The sequence below is a fragment of the Arvicola amphibius genome, chromosome X, assembly GCF_903992535.2.
Source record: "Arvicola amphibius chromosome X, mArvAmp1.2, whole genome shotgun sequence".
Lineage (NCBI taxonomy): Eukaryota > Metazoa > Chordata > Mammalia > Rodentia > Cricetidae > Arvicola > Arvicola amphibius.
In genome coordinates, this window is record NC_052065.1 from 32,787,288 (window position 1) to 32,800,663 (window position 13,376).

Below are 13,376 nucleotides of genomic sequence, written 5' to 3' on the forward strand. Positions count from 1 at the left end.
AGAGACAGAGACAGAGAGACAGAGACAGGCACAGAGAGAGCTTTAAAGATGTGCCTCGCTGGTTATTAGAGTATGCTTTATATTTCCAATTAACAGTGACAGAAAACTTGGCTTAAAATTGATCAGAATAGTGGCATGTGGGTAGGATTCTGTCAGCATTCAACAAACCCAGAGAGAAATACGCCTTAAAGGGAAAACTTGGACACATGTCACATCATAGCTGGGACCCATGAGATAAAATGTGCAGGATGCACCACGTTTGTACCTTCTATATTTTCAGCACCAGCACAAACATGATTCTCCCCATGTAAAATGGTGACAGGAAGTCTATCATCAGCATCAGCATCTAGATTGCAGTTGAACATACAGGCTCTCCAGACAATTCCAGGCTCCTTTATGCTCAGATTTTAGGTCCAAAGTTACCCTCATATGTTACTTTGCAAGTCTAGAATTTTATTATAACTTATCCTGCAAGATGTTTTGCTTGCTAGAAGAAAAAGAGGAAGTGTTCTGAATATGGTGATTAAAAATTCTAATTAAACCGGGCAATGGTGGCACATACCTTTAATTTCAGCACTTGGGAGGTAGAGGTAGGTGGATCTCTGTGAGTTTGAGGCCATACTATTCTGTAAAGCATGTTGCCAGGACTGTGAAACAGAGAAACCCTATGTCAAAAAACTAAAACAAGGCACACACATTTAATCCAAGTACTCAGGAGATGGAGGGAGGCAGATCTCTGTGAGTTCAAGGCCACCTTGGTCTACAGAACGAGTTCCAGGACAGTCTCCAAAGCTACACAGAAAAACCCTGTTTCAAAAAAACCAACAAAAAATACAAACAAACAACAACAACAAAACCAAATAAAAAAAAAACCTTCTAACTAGCCAAGTGTGGTGGCATATGCCTGTAATGCTGGTAGTCAGATGGTTGAGGCAGGGGGACTGCAAATTCTAGGCTTGTCTTGGTTGCATGGTGAGACTCTGTCTCAAAAAATAAAAGAAAACAAAAACTCTCTGTAAATAAACAAGGTCCCTTGCTTAAAAAGCAAGGCATTGTACAGTGATGTAGCTTTCACACCGCTAGTCCTCCAGACACCTTAAGTATGAAGCAGACAGCATTGCCATGGTTACGCACAAAGGAGATCTTCACAAAGCAAACACATCACACAGCTATGAGCAAATTGTGGGGGTAGGGCCTGAGGCTGCATGTTGAGATGATGTAGAAATATGACAACATTCCCTGTAGTGCCTCGGTGCTAACTCTAACTCAGTGGATGAGCTTGGATGTAGTTTCATTCTTGAATGGTTCCAGGCATTTTGTATTTATACTAAGCTCAACTCTGTATACAAAAGACTCAGAATTATTCAATATTTCAACTAGCAAATTGTAATTGAACGTCTGCCTTGTGCCTGGAATGGTTCATGGTCAAGCCCTTGGCCATTGTGGTGGGGATGGCGGACTCTGATAAAGCACTTCCTTCCCAGCTAAAGTTGTTTCTGAACCTTCTTTACAAAAAGCAGGCTGGTTCAGGTAAAATATTTCAAAGATGTGTAGTGCCTCAGAAAAGGAGACACAATTATCTGATGCTTCCATGCTATAACACCAGCACCAAACATTGAACACCCAATGGCACCTATGAATTTAAAGAGAGCAAGCACTTTGATGAAGAGAAAATCTTGAACAAAAGCATAGCAAGACTCAAGCAAAAGCAGAGATGAGTCCATACTTCTTAAGGTAGAATAATTCAAAGGTCTTGGTCATCTGGTAAATAAATAGTTTATTTCCTGTATAATTTTAACTTAAATAAATATAAAAAGCAAGTGCAAGATTGGAACTTTTCACTAGTAGAAATGACTAGAAATGTAGTTCATGCTTCAATCTAGTTCTTCATCTATAAAAGCATTTTGAAAGAAAATTATGAGTGCTCTAGCAAATTCATTCTTCTCTCCCTAGTCTATCAAAGGAAGCAGCAATGAGGACAAGAAAACAGCAACTGGAGGTTGATATAATTTGACTATATTTTCTTGATATTAGAATAATGTCTGAAGATGTTTCTTTCTCCTTTCTTTGATTTTTGTTTTTTTTTTCCTTTCCTATCTAGTCATCAATACAAGCTAAAGAGTGCCTTATTTTTGCCAGGTACTATTTCCTGTGCAAGAGCTATATCCATATTTAAAACAGATGGGAATTCTTGCTTTCATGTGGTTTACATTGTTAACAAGAGGACGCAAATAGTTTATTAGATGATACATACAGAAGATAAAGTAAGTAGGGAAGAGATTAGGAAATGTGTATGTGGAATTGAGGTGGGTGGTCAAACTGTCGCTTTAAAGAAGAGTTTCATTGGGAAGGCAACAAAAATGTTTTGACCAAGCTTGAAGGAGTTTAGATTTCTGGGAGAAGAGTGTTCTGGACAGAGGCAACAACCAATACATAGAGCTGGAAGACGAGTCATGTCTGACATTTCCAAGGACTAGCACACTGGTGGTGCACTAAAGGAGGAAGTCGGAGAGGGCATCAGAGATGGAAGGGGCATGTTAGAGTGCAGAAAGTGACAATGATCAGAGAAACTTGCATACCTTTCCAATGAATAAGAATGAGAAGCCATTGTTTATTTTGCTTGTGAAGTGGTTTTGTTTGCTAATGTAATCCACAGAAAAGATTTACAGCTGTAAATGTTAATAATATAAACAGAAACACAGCAGTGGTGTTGGAGGAAACTTGAAGCTTTGAGTTCAGTGCATTAATACTACTTGTGACCTGCCATAACATTTCCAGAGCATGTGTAAAGCAATTTTATCTGTTTCTAGTTGTTTAATGTTTAAATGTATGTGTGTGTATTGGGGGGTGTCTGCAGTTTTCTAGTCTGCCATATTGTTAGAATTCACCTTGAACTTTAATACTATGCTCACAAGGATCAGATTATTATATTGTGAACTTTCAATTTTAAAACAGTTAATAGATTCACAAAAATGTACATAAGAATATATAGTGGGGATAGAGAAGTGCCTCGGTGGTTAAATAGGCTCTGTGCTCTTCCTGAGGATATGGGTTCAGTTCCCAGTATGCATGTTAGGTGGCTCACACCTACCTGTAATTCCAGCTCCAAGGGATCAGATGTAGTTGGCTTCTAGGACTTCAAGGGCACCCACACACCTGTGTACAAACCATACACACACATACTCACGGCTAAAAATACTAATCACAATAAAAGGGTACAAAGTTCTCTGTTCTTTTGTCCAGCTTCCCTCAGTGGCAACATCTTACAGACTCAGTCCAATAGCAGCACCAGAAAGAGGACACTGGCATAATACTTACTATTAATACTCCAGATCCTCGGATTTCACTGTAGCTTACTTTCACTCATCCTTCTGTATATGTTTAGAAATAATGAGTAGTTACAAGCAGTCTTATCACAAATTCAGGTTTGCAATTTGATGATTACAATCACTGCGATTGGAAAGCAGACTTTCTATGTTATTTCCCTTGTGCTTGGGCATAGCCATCACTATTTTCAAAGTTAATCTGAAGCACAATCCTCTTGCTTGTGAGTCTCTCTAGACCCTGTTTTACATTTATTTATTTATTCATTCATTTATTCATTCATTTATTTATTTATTTATTTATTTATTTATTTTGAGACAGAATCTCATGTTGCTTAGACTGGCCTCAAACTCTGTATGTAGCTGAGGTTGGCCTCGAACTTCTGATATTCCTGCTTTCTCCTTTCAAGGGCTAGGACTAATTGTACTGTCCCTCTACATCCAGATGTAGGTCATGAACTTGTGATCCTACTGCCTCAGCCTCCTAAATAGCTTGTATCAGTTTCTACCACCTCAGCCTCCTAAATACCTGTATCAGCTAGACGGTGGTGGCATGCTTTTAATTCTAGTACTTGAGAGGCAGAGGCAAGAGGATCTCTGTGAGTTCGAGTCCAGCATGGTCCACAGAGCAAGTTCCAGGACAGCCAAGGCTACACTAAAATAAACCCTGTTTTGAAAGAAAAAATATCTTGTAGCAGCCAGCTCAGCTTGTTCATAAATCATGATTTCAACACAGTTCCTTTATCCATATAACTTTCATAAGCATAATCCACAAAATATTATGAATATTAATTAATGATTACACAGTCCTAAAACACATTAAAACCAGTATTTTCATGGCTGCTTTTAAAATTGAAAAGTGTTTCTAGCTCTCTTTGAATTCTGCACAAGAAAATTAGCGGTTGTGTATTCAATTTCCTTAAGTCTGGAGAAAAATTGTGGAACTCGATGTGCCAGACACGAGTGTTGGGGGTGGGGCTTGTGGGTGGATGAGAATAATGATGAGCCAGACAAGCAATGTTCCTATCTTAAATAAGCCCTAAGTAGTTATCCATCAGTAGAAACAAAACCTTAAAGCATAAATTAGCAGTGAAGTCAGCCATACTGATGTGAGCAAAACAGTCTGTTCAAGTGGTTCCATATCTTGCAAGGTATCTTTCTGGCAAAATCCAGATATCATTGCTTGAGAGTGACTCAGTACCCACAGGCCCATCTAGCCTTGCTCAGCCTGGGCTTGTGGAAGACACCCACAGGCTGGCCTGGTGCCTCAAGACGAGCACCATTATGATGAGCAACTATTTGGTGGAGAAATGGGAGAGAAAGAGAAGCAGAGTGGTTCATGTGCTGTGGAGAGAGGTGGAACTGAAGAAGCAAAGGCAGTGAGGACAAGGCTGACATAGATGGCCTGTGCTGCCACCCAGGGCCATGGTGATGTCCAGGCCCAGGCTGTTGCAAAGAACCATGTCTGGGTCCATGATTCTGCCACAGACAGGGTTTGTGTTAACGTCTGTGGCCTGTATTGTCACCAAAGGTCATATGGATGCCTGGGGTCTAGGCCATCACCTGTGGCCATGTTTGGCTCTGAGGGCTGTGCTGTCACTGGGGCCATGCAGATCTGAGTGGTCTGCACTGCCACCTGTGGATGTAATGTTGTTGTTGTCTAGAACTAAGCTGTTAAGGGCCATGGTTGGGTTTGTGGTTCTACTGCAACCAGGCTCTGTGTTGATGTCCTTGGCCCATGTTATCACTGGGGTCCAATGTGAACCATGTCTGTTGAAATATGAGACTGTGCTGAGCCAGCCTCCCTGTTTTTGCTGTCTCTGGGAGATCTGGTTCTGCCCCTTGCTGGTGGCTGCAGTGGGAGAGCTTGTCCTACCCCTCATCATAGGTGAAGGCGAGCTGACCACAATGGCATGGCATGCACATAGGAGAGCTGGCTCTGCCCCTCACCTGAGGGAGGGGGTCTCAGTGGAAGACTGGACTGACCAACTCAGCTACCACCCAAGCCCACATTCAGTGCTTTGAGTCCTCCCCCCCCCAACATCTACACCATCTACACCTGCTGAAGTGCATGAAGGGACTGGTCCAGTGGAACCAGAGCTGCAGTATCTCCATGACTTGGAGCAACAGCAGGATACCTGGGAGGAGTTTTGGTGAGGGTCCAGTAATGACAGTATACCAAAACCCAAAGGCCTTGAACCATGCCAACAATGAATTATAATGAACAATTGCAAGTAAAGCTGTTTGGAAAAAATAATGTACTGTGTGACACATGGCAGCTTCAATTCCACTAAGACAAATGAAGAGGTGATGGAGAGGTGGGAAAGATGTGGGAGTCATGTGATTTTTTTAAATTAATATTTTTGCTTTTTATTTTCTTTTGGGTGGGACATTACAAGGTTGAAGGGTGGATATGGAGGGACTGAGAAATGAGTAGGATTGTGGTACATGATGTGAAATTACCAAAGAATAAACCAAAAATTATCACCTATTTTTTTAAAGAGTAAAAAATTAAGATGGGTAGTGGTGGTGCATGCCTTTAATCCCAGCACTTGGGAAGCAGAAGCAGGCAGATATCTGTGAGTTTGAGGCAAGCCTGGTCTACAGATAGGCTCCAAAGGTGAACAGAAAAACCTTTTCTCAAAAAACAAAACAAAAGAATAAAAAATTAAACTTTAAGTTTTATCATACACATGCATAAAAAGAAAGGAAAAAAGGATGAGAGAGAAAGGAAAGAAAAAGACAGAAAGAAAAATAGAGTGGAAGAAACGTAGAAGGAAGGAAGGAAGAGAAAGAGAGAAAGGGACTCTCAGTACATTCCTTCTTCTTTCCTGATTATGCCAGCATGGATGGCCTCCTTCTGGACATTGCTATAGTGAACATGTTCTCAGATTCTAAGAGGTAAAGATAGGTAAGGGAAACCCAAATATAGGACAGGTTCACATTTAGTCTGATTGCAAACTGAGAGGCATCACATGAGGGCAAGTTGGGTTCAGTGTCAGAAAAGAGGGATGAGAATTGTGGGCAGATGCAAGCAAACAATAGCATCAGAAACCATTTCTCCTAATGAACTGATTTATAGGGCTAGCTGGTAAGAGCCAGCAGTTGAGGTTGACTTAGGAAAGGAGTACTTTTGTTGTAAGACCTTTTGATGTCCCAAAGCTATGAGAAGGGTTTCCTTCTTTATACTTCCTTTTCTCTCTCTCTCTCTCTCTCTCTGGTTCTGTTAGTAGTGATGATGGAGTATGCAGAACTAGCCTAGGCAAACCATCTACCACTGGTGTCCAGTGATAGAAATATTCCTCAGTGGGTCATTTGCCTTCATACTTCACCTTGTCATGGAAGGAAATAGAGCTTTTGGCAAATCTTTGGTAAATGGAATCCCTTTTTTCCTCTCTCTGTAAATGAAAAGCAGAAAGAGACTTCAGAAGGATCTACTATCTATTCTTAACCCCTTTTGTAAGACACTTTGCTTGAGCTGAGAAAATAAGCAGCATCTGTTCTGAGCTGTTACTCATATGTATTGGGTTTGGTTGAAGAAGTAGCCATGTGGAAAGGGGGAGTAGATTAACTAAACAAGATTTCCATTAAGCTTTCTGAATTGTTTCTTCAGTGCTATGGAAAATTAATGACCTGTTGGTCCTGTACAAATTGTTCCGGGTCATGGCATGACTGATGGTGATCTTTTAAAAATAAATTATTTGCCTCTGGTTAAAATTCATCTTGGGTTTATACACAATTGGAGAATATTAGGATACAACATCAAGCCTCTGCTATTTTGAAAAAAAAGAAAATGATTTTTTTGCACAACTATAGGAAAATGCATGGTTTTGTTTCCCCAAGCCTGTGGATGTCAAAATTATTCTGGCACAGGAGTTAGTCAAGTTTATACTACTGGACAGAGAGGAGTGTCAGAAAGAGCTGGAGGGCTTCTAGCATCCTTTCTCCACCCTGTTTCACTGCATCTATCCTCCTCTACCCACTCACATTCTCTCATATTCTTTCAGTCTCTGACCCCAAACCCTGCTGACATATTCATTCATCTTCCTATCTTACAGTTGATTAAAAGCCCATACACGAACCCTGTAATATCCTCATTTTCCTATACTGCATCAAAGCCTTCTTGGTTAATCATGCTGTTTCTGCTTTCTTTTCAGAAAAGTCTACTATGTGCTTACTGCATGTCAGTCATTAGGTGGGCCAAACACTTCACATACATTATCTACAAAACAACCATGTGAACATGCTTGCTGTGTAACTTTTGGTGGGAAGATCTCAAGGACACCAACAGATCAAAAAAGAATTCTGCCAATATTTAGCTTGGTAAACTAGCAAATTTACTGTGGTTATTCAAAGATGAGCCCAGATGACTTAAAGGCTGCCATAGCACCAGGATTTCTGCTTCACTCTCTCACACACACACACACACACACAGAGAGAGAGAGAGAGAGAGAGAGAGAGAGAGAGAGAGAGAGAGAGAGAGAGAGAGAGAGAGAGCTCAGTAAATTGTTAAATTGTTTATGCCTTTTATCATCGTAGGAAGAGTCACATGGGCACTTGGCGAAGGACTGTGAGCCTTGCTAACCGCCTCCTGTGAGGGAATGTCAGTAGGTTCCAGCTCATGAGAGTTTTGTGCTTGTGGTTACAGCTATTCTGCTTCCGGATGATCATCAAGTCCTACTGAAGGAAACAGTTTTATCACTGTTGATGGAGGAGTCACTTGTTTGGTTCCCAGCTGCCCGGCTAGCTTAGACCCGAAATAATCACACAGAAACTGTATTAATTAAATCACTGTTTGGCCCATTAGCTCTAACTTCTTATTGGATAACTCTTACATCTTAGTTTAACCTATTTCTAGGAATCTGTGTATTATCACGAGGCTGTTGCTTACTGGCTAAAGTTTTGGCATGTCTGACCTTGTCCTCTGCATGGTTTTTCTCTCTCTGCCTTTCTTCTCCCAGCATTAAGTCCAGTTTTCCCTGCCTACCTAAGTTCTGCCCTATCAACAGGCCAAGGCCGTTTCTTTATTCATTAACCAATAAAAGCAACATATAGACAGAAGGACCTCCCACACCATTTCCCCTTTTCTGTTTTAAAAAAGAAAGGCTTTAACACAGTAAAATTACATATAACAAAACAGTTATCAAGCAAGAATTATAGTTATCCTTTATCACAACTAAAAAAACCTATAACTATAAATTCTTCAACTCCATCAAAGACTCCAAGACATAATATTACCTAAATAAACAAGAAGTACATTGTATGCAACTTCCAAAACTCTAGAATTGACAGAGAAACATTGCTGCCAGGACAGACACCCAAAATTCTTCTGTACCATTGGGGCATCCATCTTCAGCCTACAGGCCCATTGTATCCAGTAGACGTTTCCATGGAACAGGAAATTTTAAAGACAGTTCTGTGTATATTGGCAGCTTGCCAATCACTTTCCTTTGTATCCTGCAGAATGTCTAGTAGAGTTTTCTATGAAGCAGAAATCCCGAAGGACCATCTCACCTTTAGGCAAGTTCAACAGTCATTTCTCTGTGGGTCCTGCATGTCAAATAAAGCAGTCCAGGCAAAAGCAGTTTCTTGCCCAAATGGCTAGAAAACTCTATAAGGAGCCTCTTTGATACCCATCTTTCTCTTAAAATAACTGGTGCTGCCAGGAGCAGATGCTTCTCACTGTCATGAAAAGTCTTAACATTATAAATGCCATATTCTGAAAGTCTCTGAAAGATTTGAAAAATACCTATCTAACTGAAATATATCTCTATACATATATATAAAAGCTAACTAACATGACTACAAGCTTAGCTATTATAGATGTTTATCTATTAGCCTATATTTCTTAATTATACATTACATTTTTAAATGAGCTTCATAAACACAATACCTTAATCAAGAGCAGAAATATACATATAACAAGATTGACCTTAAATTTGTACCAATAAACCAAGTTCCATACCAATGCAAATATCTATAGCATATCACAATGTTCAATTTAGCAATGAGAATAAAACTGCTCTAAGGGGCAAACCTAATTGATGTAGAATCATAGTTTGCAATTAAGATTGAGGTCATAGCTGGGTGGTGGTAGTGCACATCCTTAATCCCAGCACTCGTGAGGCAGAGGCAGGTGGATCTTTGTGAGCTCGAGGCCAGCCTGGTCTACAAGAGATAATTCCAGGCTAGGCACCAAAGCTGTGGCGGGAAACCCTGATTGAGGTAATAATCATCACAATTTCTTTAGTTCATCTCTCACAATGACTACAGAGTTACCTTTGTAGATCATATTTAGTATAATTTAAAATCGCTCCTTTTGCCATACCATGTACATATATGTATATTATATGAACTTTTATATGTACATATACATACATATTATATAAACCTTTTATATGTATATGTTCATGTGTGTCAAGTGCATATTCATATATGTAAGGGCCAGAAGATAACCTAAGGTGTCATTCCTTGTTTATTGTTTATTGTATTTTTCATACATAATTTTGGTTGAATCTTCTCCTCTCCTCCTTCTCTTCCCCTCATCCCACTGCTCCTCCTGCCCTTATTATACACTTCCATCCCCAGTACTGCTCCATTCACTTTCCCATCATGTGTTTGACTACCCTTTTCACTCTCCCCCTTAAAGTCTCCTCTTACCAATCTCACGAGTCCTTTCTTAGTTACCTAGCCACACTAGAATGCCCACATAAATACATAGAGCTAACAATTACAAAGTAGAATCCATGCCTAGGAGGCAGTCCAACCATCATCTTTAATACTATGCCTTTAAATTGAGACATTTGACAACCAATTAATCTAAACTGTGGCCCATAGACTTCACATGTCAAGGATTATGAATGTAGCCTAACACATTTGTAGATGACATCATGTCAGAATGTCAAAAAGTTAGACACCTTTGGTGCTAGAGGTGGGATTTCGTAACTTCACTTGGTTTTAGTTTATTTCATTTTTGTCTAGGTCTCAACCTGCAATATTTTTCTTCTGGTTCCTAACCCTATCCCCTACCCACACCCCACTCTCTCATCTCCTCCTCTTTAGGATAGTAAGCTTTCTGTTTTTGTGAGAAACAGCTGAGGGAATCATCTTTATATGAGGAAATGTTTATTCTGACTCACGGCTTGGAAGGTTTCAGTTCATGTCTGTATGCATATTTGGAGGTCTGCGGTGAGGCATCACAGTAGGGAAGATGTGTTGGAGCAAAGCTGTTAACTTCATGGCAGCCAGGAAGCAAAAGGAAAAGTGTCATCTTGGATCTCAATATCCCTTTCAAGGGACCCACCCACCACCATTTAATTTCCTTACACTAGATCTTACCTCCCCAAGACCCACAGCCTCCCAATAGTGCCAGAGGCTGATAACCTAATGTTTTGGGGGTTTTTTGTTTTGGTTTTTTTTTTGAGGGGTGGGATTTAAGATCTAAATGATGATAGCAGGTGGTGGTGCACACCTTTAATCCCATAATCCCAGCACTCAGGAGGCAGAGGCAGGTGGATCTCTGTGAGTTAGAGGCTAGCCTGGTCTATAAAATAAGTTCCAGGACAGCTAGGGCTACATAAAACAGTAAAACCCTGCCTCAACAAAACAAAACAAAACAAAAATCTAAATGATAACAGTGATACAGCTTAGTCTTCCCAGTTGTGTTTCTGGTTTCTCTAGGCATTTGTGTGTTGTCACCTGTACAGCCCATCACAATTCTTGAGCTTCTTGAAATTCTGTGCTCACAAAGTTCCACCAATGTTGTGACATGCCTTATAGACATACTCCTTGACATCCTGAGCCCAAATGAGGTTTCTAGATGCAACTCCTTTCTTCTTGAAGGTTAATAAACTTTAAAAAAATGACTTCTTAAAAGTCAACTTCACAGGCTGGAGAGATGGCTCAGTTGTTAAGAGCACTTACTGCTCTTGCAGAGGACCAGAGTTCAGTTCCTAGCACTCACACGGCAGTTCCCAAGCATTCCTACCTCAAGTTCCAGATGATCCCACACCTTCTTCTGACCTCCTTGGGCGCTAAACATTCATCCATAAATGCAGGTGGACACTCTTACACGCAAATTAAAAATAGACACATCTTTTAAAAAAAGCCAACTTTGGGGGCTGGCAGAATGTATAAGCTAGTAAAGATGCCTTCCACACAGCCTGACAAGCTGAGTTGGAGCCCCAGAACTGACTCCCACAAGCTGCCCTCTCATCTCCATCCATACCTTTTACTTCAACACTAAATAAATGTAATAAAAATTTTAAGTCAACTTTGGAAATTTATCAGGCATTGCATCCTTAAACATAGCTCCTATACTGCTTATTTTCACCTTTTAAGGGTCAATTTAAACAGGAATTTTTGTTGTTTTAGGGCAAGTAAAAACGTATATTTGAAAATCTCTAGTTTTTCCCCCTCATAACATATAGTCTATTAGTTTGTTTGGATAGTTGTAAGTCCAGTCAGAGCAGAAGGGAATTATATGTATAGGAAAACATACACGGTTTGAAATTAACAATAAAATATTTCTTAAAAGAGAAAACCTTATTAATATCCAACTCTTCAAACATCCTAGTGCTTTTTAAACGTGGTAGTTGTACAACTTATTTCATTAGCACGGTTTATCTGGCAACATAACTGTTCTTAAATGCAGAAACAGTATCAGGAAGCAGCACTAATGAAGGATCACTTTAGGAGGCATCAAAGGGCAGTCAGCAGTCCTCCTCAGTAGAAACAGACTGTGTGTCGGAAGGTCTTTACCTCAAACATTTGCAGCAGTTTTGCAATCTCATCATCCACATCTCCCATTTGCTGGATACTATGGCAGAGCTCGCAGATGAGGAAGGTCCAAGGGTGGCGTCTTCGTAGTTGAAAGGGATGCTCACACTGATCACACACCCCCTCTTCTCTGGCATTCAGGCATTCCATCACCTAGTCATAGACATGCTCCTCACATGTGAAGGTCACATCGAAGAGGTCTTTGTTGCTCTGGACCTGTTCAGGGCCAGGCTTAATTCCCTGGTTCCTATCTTGCATGTGTACAATTCCATTCTGAGTGTAGAAGGCTCTATCTTTCTTCAGCCGGTCATGGTATATTTTGTCATACAAGGTTTCAAAATCATAAATATTCAGCTTGTCAGGTGTGGACCCAGCTCGCTTCACAAAACCATTGGTTCCAAAGAACTTCCCATTGAACCCTCATTTGTTCAGGACCCTGTGTGCCTCCACGCTCCGGTTCTGCTTGCTTGAGCACACTACAGCCACATGGAGTGGAATGGACAGCATGGTAATGACAGCAACGGCTTCACTCAGGGTTGTCTCTCAGATGCTTGTGATCAGCAAAATGGCCATGAAATGGTGTGTTTAAGTCCCAGCTAAAATTGCTCTGGCTGACTGCCTAGGCAGAAGTTGCTTCCTGACCTTAAATGTGGCCCTGAACCATCAGGTTGTGGAGTACTGGCATTGGGGACCACATAATTTCCAGTGCACTGAGGAGAGCTAGAAGGCAGTTGTGACATCACCACCAATGGTCTACAACAAATGAAAAGTCCTTGTCATGCCCCATGTAAATATGAGCACAGTAGCCTGTGTCTGTCATCCCTGAACTCCCATGGTGAGATGGGAAATACAGACAGGAGAATCCCTGGTAACCTGAGGGCCAGACAACCTGGCGTACACAGCAATAAACAATAAAAAAGAGACCCTATCTCAAACAAGGTGAAAGGTGACAGTCAACACCTCTGACCTCTACGTACATGTGTACACACATGCACACACACACAGTGGTATGTAACATTCTATCTTTCTTAGTCCAGTGTATGTAGAAGATTCTGCATTCACTTAGTCTTATTTATTTTCTCCTATACCTTTCTTAAAGCAAAAGGGTTTCAGGCACAGAACTCTCCTGGAACAGTGCTCAGTGGAGATCAGTGATGTTCTTTTGGGAAAGTCCTTAACTTTTCTCCTGTGTAACTTGTGAAAAAATTAATATCGATCCCTCTCTGTGTTCAAAATCTTGCCTCCCCTTGTTCTATGAGAAGATTTTTCTCCTGT

The 13,376-nt window shown here is 40.6% G+C and overlaps 1 pseudogene; it reads right to left on the reverse strand.

The window, feature by feature from the left end:
* Nucleotides 1-12,047: 12,047 nt before the first annotated feature.
* Nucleotides 12,048-12,608, reverse strand: LOC119805537 (annotated as a pseudogene).
* Nucleotides 12,609-13,376: the final 768 nt, after the last annotated feature.